The sequence below is a fragment of the Chelonoidis abingdonii genome, chromosome 4, assembly GCF_003597395.2.
Source record: "Chelonoidis abingdonii isolate Lonesome George chromosome 4, CheloAbing_2.0, whole genome shotgun sequence".
Lineage (NCBI taxonomy): Eukaryota > Metazoa > Chordata > Testudines > Testudinidae > Chelonoidis > Chelonoidis abingdonii.
The window spans coordinates 67,685,067-67,693,880 of record NC_133772.1 but is presented as its reverse complement, the minus strand read 5'-3'; the positions used below and the strand labels follow the sequence as shown (position 1 = coordinate 67,693,880).

The 8,814-nt window shown below is 41.2% G+C and overlaps 1 pseudogene; it reads left to right on the top strand.

Moving 5' to 3' along the window:
• The first annotated feature begins 1,652 nt into the window (after window positions 1-1,652).
• LOC116820070 (U2 spliceosomal RNA) lies at window positions 1,653-1,861 on the top strand (annotated as a pseudogene).
• The last annotated feature ends 6,953 nt before the right edge of the window (window positions 1,862-8,814 follow it).

The window sequence follows — 8,814 nt, the reverse complement described above, 5'->3', positions numbered from 1 at the left end:
AGAAAATGGCTGATATTTTCCTCCATCTTTTTGAAAAAGTTCACGTTTGGCCAGAAACTCCTGCTCTGGGATCTGCTAGAATCCCATGCAGAATCTCATTAGCTCCCCATGGACACAGGGGTCTATGTTAGCAAATTTCATTGAAGAATGGGGCCCCAGGATGGAAAATATTAGCTGAAACAGTGAATATTTTGGGATTTTTTGAGCATGTTAAACAGGTTTGTTTTGCAACTTTAATGAAAGCAGGCATTAAAGGGCCTCCTATTCTATGTAGCATTCTATATTACTATATATATTGCAGACTGTGTGCTTCATTGTGATATGCACATTATTATTATTATTATAGTGAAGTATCTTATTGCCATAACTCGCATCTTTCCTTACACCATCCTCCACTACTGGATGCCATTCTCACATGGTGCCACATCTAAAATTATATTGCAAGCTTTTCAGGACTGAGACCATGTCTTGTTCTAATTTACTCTGTAGGGCACCTAGCAAATTTCTGGGCACCGTGCAAATTAATTTATTAATTGATACTATTTGTATTTCTGAAGTGCCCACAGTCTGCAAGGCACCGTTCGGACATATGGAAAGACGTTATCTTTGTCCTAAAAAGCCCCCAGTCTATCGCTACAACTGTTCATGTAAAGATCCTATTATAATGCATTCACACAAGGCTGGGGGAGTTAGGATAAATATGTATGTCTGACATTTTCCTGTTTAATAGCCCAATCTGTATTCTTTTCACACTCCAAACTCCTATTAATTTCAATGGGAATTTGGGGTGTTCAAAGGAATGCAGGACTAACAAGGAAATTCTCAAATATACACTACATTAATATAGGACTAATATAGTATTTCAAATTCAGACTTCTAAGCCAATATCATGCAGTGCTTTCTGTAAGCTTTTTATTGCTTTTAATTTTCTCATACAGTTCCTCACAGTGCAGATTACTACATTTCTGTGATCTCTGACATTGAAAAACCTCAAGGAGCTTCAAGATCCATTCCATATTTCTAAAAAGTCCTCCAGATAGCTGTTAAATAAGGAGAAATGTCTTTTGAAATGAAGGTAGGTAGATGAGTTCTTTGGCCAGTAGTTAAAGAAGCAGACATTTTTTGTCACTGTGGCAGATGGAGTATAAGTTACAAAAAATAGATGGAACATCAGCTGAAACCAGTGGCAATTGTGGGTCCTCAGAACCTTTCAGGACCAGGCCCTTAGACCAGTTCAGCATAATTCTTTTTATCAAGCAAGCAGCAAAGATGCAGAACTCTCAGCAGCCAGAAGAGCTGGATTACATGAGATCTTGCTCCCTATCTTTCAAAGGGATTCCCAAGACATAACTGAACATATTTCTATAGCACCCCTTCCCCGCCACCCGCACCCCTCCTGCCCACTCCAGGAGTTCTGAGTCTGCAGTAATATCAGTCCCAATAGGCCTGTGGATATGCCTATTTTTTCTTTATCTACATTTCCCCCATATATTTTGCAACCCTTCACAGTAAATGGACATTTAATGCCATTAAGGGGCAGGACTGAGGACTCTATGAGTGAAGAATTCAAACAGGTGTTTCTGCATTCCAGGGACAATGGGAAATGCCTGGATCACTTTTTCTCTTCCTCTCAGATGCAAATGTGAGCTAAGATCAATTTCTCAACCTTTTGGCTAAGATAGGTGAAAACATTATCTAAACTTTTAAATCTGTTCTTATCAGTTTAATATTTGTTATGTCCTTTATTTGAGGACTATATATTAAATTGATTTTTGAAACAGGGGGATGGAATAGGCACTTGCTTTGTCCACCCCATGCATTGACCTGGTATTGCAGAGCCTCCAGGACTGGTAGGATCCAGAACCACTTGGTCTGAAAACAGTAACAAAACTCTGTCAATGGGCTCTACGACTTGAACTGAGAGAGAAATTGGGGTATCACAAAAGACACAATGGATATTATTGTCCTGTCACCCCTATAAAGAATGAAAAATTCTGTATGTTATTCTTAATGAAAAATATCAAGAAGATCTCTCTGTAGTTCAATGAGGAAATATCAAGGTTAAAAAATATTAATTCTAGGAATTTTCTCATTCTGTCCATAGTCTCTCCCAACTACCTGCTAAAATTCCAGAAGCACATATATCTGTCAGAATTTTTCAGGGATCAAGATGGTGGCACTTTGTGCCCTTCAAGACTGGGAACATGACTTTGCCATTGCTTGAAGATAGCTCTTGATTCTAGTCCTCATTCAAAGCCCATTGAAGTCAAAGCAAGAGGTGTCATCACTTTTACTGGGCTTTGCATCAGTCCCTAACACAGGAAAGCACTTAAACGTGCTTAACTCTGAGCATTTCCTTAAGTCACATTGACCTCAAAGGGATTTAAACTCATGCTAAAAATAAAACACATGCTTAAGTGTTTGCCTAAATCGGGATGCTTTTTAAAAGCAGGGCCTTCATTAATAAAAACATATGAAAAAAAAGGGAATTCTTCAGAAAAAAAAGCCCTGGGTAAGCAAGGGTGGGGAAGATTAACCATGTAATAGAGATAGATCCGGAGTTCATTAAAAAGAAAATGCTTGGAGTCATCAGAAGATAAAAATGGCTCTACAGAGACTGTAAGCTGCTGGGAATAGGGACTTTGGTATCCTTACTTGTTTGTTAAGCACCTAATACCAAACCCTTTCTGGACATGGGTGCCTAAAATGAGGTACCTACATTCATATTTAAAGAAGTCGCCTACGTGGGAAATGTGGATGCTCAGAATGTGTGAAAAAAGAACCAATAATAGTTTTGTGATTGTGATTTTTCAGGGTATCTAGTGATTGTAAAAGTTTGAGATTTACCAGGTTTCTCAAGAACTTTTATAGCCAGAAGCATGCAGTACATTGCAGAGAAGTCTGTTTGGGGTTCATAATGCATCCAGCGACACTGCCAAGGCTGTCAAAGAATTGAATAGTTATAATAAAATGATTTAGCCAGTTTTAAATACCTTTTCATATCCCTGAGGAATCCTTTGGACTAAAGCTGAAGCTGAAATTATAAACAAAAATCTCTTCACTTTTGAAAGTGATCGGCAATTCTTATAGCAACAAATTCCAAGTGACCACATATATGTCAGGTGCATGGTCAGCTAAACTGAACTTCCCGTCTTTGGACTTCTTCATCTGCTGTATTGATTTCCTTTGACTTTTTCTTTAAAGTTTTCAATTATGCGCAAAACAAATGAGTCTGTTTCTTTAGGTCCATTAATTATTACATTCCATTTACATTTTCTGTTTATTTTTCCCCCTCTCTATGGAACCTATTGAAGGTCTGATGACACAGAATGCTCTGGGAACACTATGTGGCTTTCCTTCTTGTTTGCCCATTGTAACAGAGCTCATTTTTCAGTGGAGGTTTCCCATTATTTCCAGGAAAAATGTGGTCAAACCCATGTACTCCCAAACCCTTTGATCTCCTGAATCCTCTTCATATCGCAGATAAAAAAGTCAGTGATTAAGACAGAGTTCCTAAAAGGACACATAGTCAGGCTTCTCTTTGACCAAAATGGTTTCCCAGTGAATCAAACCTTTCTCAGCTCGGGGGGGGGGGGGGGGGGGGGCTCCACAATAGGCCCTGAAAAGATGGATAGAGCAATTGTCCTGTTTAGTGATCCACGAAAGGAAAGGGGTCCTTGGTGAAGGGAGACCTACACTAAGTCTGACCTAACACTGCAGGAGTAAGACAATAAAAGGTCAAGGAGACTAACGAGAGGAAAAATGCAGACAATAGGTGCCACAGCTAGCACACAGCTCCTGCCACACAGACTATGGGGCAGCAACGTTAACTGCCTCAGACATGTGAAGGGGAAGTGAAGCGGAAAGAACTTGAAGTTTCCTTCTTAAGAATTGTGGCCCAGAATCTTCAGGATTTACCCAGGCCTCACAAAGAGGTCAAAGTGACACAGCTAGACCTGAGATGAATAAAAAATAAAGATTATCTAATTGGAGAGGAGAAAAAATATAGATGTTTTATAGGCTTGAACTAAAAAGGCAACAATTTGTCAGTTAGCTCCTGCAGAAAGTTTTCAGGACACATTTTGGGAGTGAGTGGTAAAGTGAATTTTTGCTTAATTCTATAATTATGATGATGCCTATATATGTGAGGCTTTTTTTTTTTTTTTTTTTTGCATGAACACAAAGATTCTGAGTTCACCCCTAGCCAGACTGCAGCACAGAGAACTTCCTCAAGTACTTAGCAATTGTCTCTTTCTATATGTGAATGAATCCTTGTTCTTGTGATCTGTCTGGAGACAAAAGGAGGAATCTTTGTGGCTTCTACATGTATCCCTGTTGTCAATGGCATCTCCCATTATCACTTCTTTGTAGCTAGGCCTTGCCCTCATTAAAGTGAACAGCCCCTTCCTACACAGGTTGGGCGAACACTCTAAATACTATTTTTGCATTATACATAAACAGACCAGTCTTTAGAGATGTTAACAACTGCCTGCTGCTCCCCAGTAAGGTTTAAAAGCTTAATCATAGGATAAAGGAAAAAAATCTTCCCTAGTTCTATTTTTCATATAAATGGGGAAAGATTTTTGCCATTTAAATCACATTCTTCAGCTTTTCAGTGACCTCGTCTGATCTTTTGACTGGAGACATACAAGCACTGACATTTATCAGAGTATCATTTCCAGGATGTGAACTGGCAACCGAAGGAAAGGTTTTACTAAGCTTTTCACGTCTTCTTAAATATATCCTTTTAAAGATAAATAGCACAATGCAAACACAGCTTTCATTTTATGGCATCTTGTATAGCAACTTCATCCCTGTACCAGACATTTTTTTTTACAAAGTTAAATAATAGAATTACAAAGATAATGGACTGGGAATGTCAAGTAATGGGCAGAGCATGAGACTGGAAAGCAGAGTACCTGACTTCTATTCCTAACTCTGCTGCTGGCTTGTTCTGTGACCTTGAACAAGTCACTAAATCTCTCCCTGTCTCAATTTCCCCAGATGAAAGATGGATACTAATACCTACCTTATAAGGCACATTGAGATCTTGAATTAAAGGTGCTATTTAACTGTTAATAGATACTAGTTATTACATCTATTTTATTATAAATAAGGAGGAGGGAAAAATTAAGGAGGTATGTGTTACAGGACAAGCAGTAAGTTTTTCAGCTGACAGATGACTAGCAAAAAATACATAAAAGACATTGACTCAACCAAAAACAAATTATTTTAAGAGCCATGTAGGTTGAGAATCTTTAGGTAATACATTTGAGACTGGGGAAGGGAGTAGACAATATTCTCCTCTCTAGCTTTGATTCTTCTACCTATGATATTATCTGTTGAAGTTCGAAATGTGTGCCCACCCATCCAAGGAAGCTGGATTTCACATTGGAACTATTATCCTAAGTTTCTACATTCATAACTTTGTTCTGGTATTATTTTTCTTAGCTCTGAAGAACCATAGGTGTGCATGGCATGTTACAGAAAATTTAAAGACAGGTTTTTGCCCCAAGAAACTTGCAGTTGAAAGGTCTGCACTACCTCCTTTTGAACTCTATGTTAAAACTTGCATAATTCTTGAAGGATTTCTACTCAAACCCAAATTGAAGTGGGGCAAATCTTGAAATGGCCAGCGTAAGGTTGCCAACATTGTAGTTCAAAAACAAGGGACTGGTTTTTTAGCAGTCCCACCCCAGCCCTCCTCCCAATATTATTAATTATTATTTTAATTATTTAACAAACAACCCTCACCTACATTCGTCAGGGGTATTTCTTGCTGCTTTTAGCAGCACTCAACTCCCGATCTTGTTGTACAGAGATACAAAAATAAGGGACATCCCTTGTAATAAGGGACTGTTGGCAACCCTCATCTGCCTGGCCACGCAAGGCCAGAGTGGGTTCTGTGAATTTCTGCTGTTCTGGAGAACAAATCTGCAGAGAATCTGTATGAGGGAGCTCCACACCTCCCCCAGGGCCTGCATAAATTCCAAGATGGGTCTCTGAAGAGGGAGGAAGAGTGGGAAGGGGAAGTGGGTCCCCACAAACCAGGATATAGCCAGTGTGTTTGGGCACATCATGGATTCACATAGGCCAATCCCACATGGGAGGGAGAGGTCACAGCGGACAATTGCACAGGGGACTATCACAGCATCATCACTGATTTTGGCTCAGAATTCCTTCCCTCAGCCTTGCTGTGTTGAAACTCAGGGCTTAGCTACACTTGAGAGTTACAGCGCTGGTGGTGGCTTTGCAGCACTGTAACTTACTCCCCGTCCACACTGGGAAGGCACATACAGTGCTGTTATCTCCCTGGCTACATCACTGGCTGTACTCTACCTTGGCCTGGGGAATAACGACTATAGCGCTGCTCTTGCAGTGCTGGGGTGCCAGTGTAAACAGTGATTAATCTTACTATGCTGTAACTGACCTCCGGAAGCTTCCCATAATGCTTTTTAAGTAAAGATTACACTCTTTGTTTTGTTGTGATGCCTCTCTTTGTTTTGTTGTGAACTCCGGGGCTCCCTGAGCTGCTTATCTAAAAAATAAACACAGCTACTGTTTGCTCCAGCAGAGGCAGGCAAGAGGATGAATGTCCACAGCTAGTGTTTGCTTGAGGAAAGAAGCAGCCCTGGGGGGCGGGAGAGGGGTCCGTTTTGGAGCAGCTGCTTATCTGGTCTGAAGGCTATTTGCATTTAGTGAATGAGAGAAGGGTGGGAGAAGGGGTCAAAACTTTTAAAATGATTGAAGGTTGGTGCTGTGTATCTTCAAGTCCTTAGAACTTGCAAGGCAGGGAGCTGACACAGTGTCAGCTCCAAAAATCCACTCTCTCTGTCTCCCCCACACTCCCTGTCGCACTCCACCCCACCCCTCTTTTGAAAAGCATGTTACAGCCACTTGAACGCTGGGATAGCTGCCCATAATGCACCACTCCCAACACCGCTGCAAATGCTACAAATGTGGCCACACTGTCAGTTTCCAGCAAGTGAGTTGTTTCATCTGGCCTTTGCTTGCTTGTTCAGAATTGGGCCCACAGATCAAAAAAATTTTATCTGCCACAGGCAGTACATGTCTATTGTCTCAATTGCTTGAAGTCATGTTTCAGCAGGTGTAATAAAAAGAATAACTACAAGACATAGAAAGGGATATTGATTCTTCCACTCACTCTGCTGAACAGGCATTTATATTCAGGATTTTTCTGTACTATGATCAAGCAACAAAAGCAATGCCAGGTGACCTAGGTGACTAATTACATGGTACAAAAGAGCAAATCCAGCCCTCTCTTCTGCAATTGAGGAGGGTCCCTGTGAAGTGAACTTGGAAACTTGATACTATTTTTTGATGAGATTACAACTTCAGTTGATAAAAGGAATAGTATTAAAGTAATATGCTTAGGGCTGTGTTCTGTAAGCAGACATTTGACCTGGTACCACATTACATTTTGATTAAGATACTGGAAAGATACAAAATCAATATTGAACACTTTAAATCAAGGGTCTCAAACATGTGGCCCACAGAATTATTTCCGATGGCCCGCCATAGGTGCCGACTCCTTGGGTGCTCCAGGGCTGGAGCACCCATGGGGAAAAATTAGTGGGTGCTCTGCACCCACCAGCAGCCAAGTTTCCCTCAACCCCATCCCTCCTCCTCATCTCCCCAGTGCGCAGTGGTCCCACTCTTCTGCTTACTTCCCAATGCTTCCCGCTGCCAAACAGGACTTTCCAGGAGGGAGGAGGGAGGAGCGGGGACGCAGTGCAGAGAAGGCAAAGAAGGCAGAGAAGAAGCGGGACCGGGGCGGGGATTTGAGAAAGGGATTGGAATAGGAGTAGGGATGGGGAGAAGTTGGGGTGGGGACTTTGAGGAAGGGGTTGGAGTGGGGGCGGGGAAGGGGTGGGAAGAGGCAGGGCATGGCGGTGCCTCACGGAAGGGGTGGAGTGGGGGGTTTGTAGTCTTTTACAAACCAATTTTGAAGTTGTCAGCTATTTTGACTTGAAAGGTGTGTATCTGTGCTGTGCCAAGAGTACTAGACAATTGTGATAGCAGAGATAACTCAACAAATCACCACCCTTACTCAATAGCTAATTTGCATGCTACAGTTTCATTGGTTGTATGAGGGAGACTTCACAGATGGTGGATTACTTGGCCCGACTGCCACACCTTTGTGCCTAGCTGCAACCTCACATATCAGCAAAACCGCCTACACAACAAGACAACCAGCAAGTCCAAATACAGATAGCCCCTCACCCCAGCACACACCCCTTATTTGCCACCAACATAAATCAACCAAAATCCCCCAGCACAACACAACCCAGGCACAAATCAATGCAGCTTCCCATCACAGCACACATTTGCCCACCCTCACTCGTGCTTACCATAAACTTGAGTGGCTAAGTGGCAGGTCCTTTGCTAGTAAGCATATATTGGGCTACTGTGACAACACAATAAAAGTCAGTAGAAAAATCACTGTAAGATGCTATACAATTTAAAGGTGTAGAAAAAAGGTATATATTATTATGAGAAACAGTACATGACCCTGTAATTAGAAGGTTACATGATAACACATAGTCTCAAAGAGTCAGAGAAAAAGTTGCGTGTGGAATCCTAATTTTGGCACATGTGCTTAACTGTGCAGCCTTAACATTTTCTTAGTGTAGTTTTTTGTATGGAATGTGGTACAATTTGCAAGCAGCACTGATACTGGTTTAGTCTCAGGATATCAAACCTAATATTGATGCTCTGGTTGATGCAAAACGCTGCCAGCTAAGTGGCCAAAAATGAAATGACTGTCAAACTTAGCACTGACTTTTTGCATTA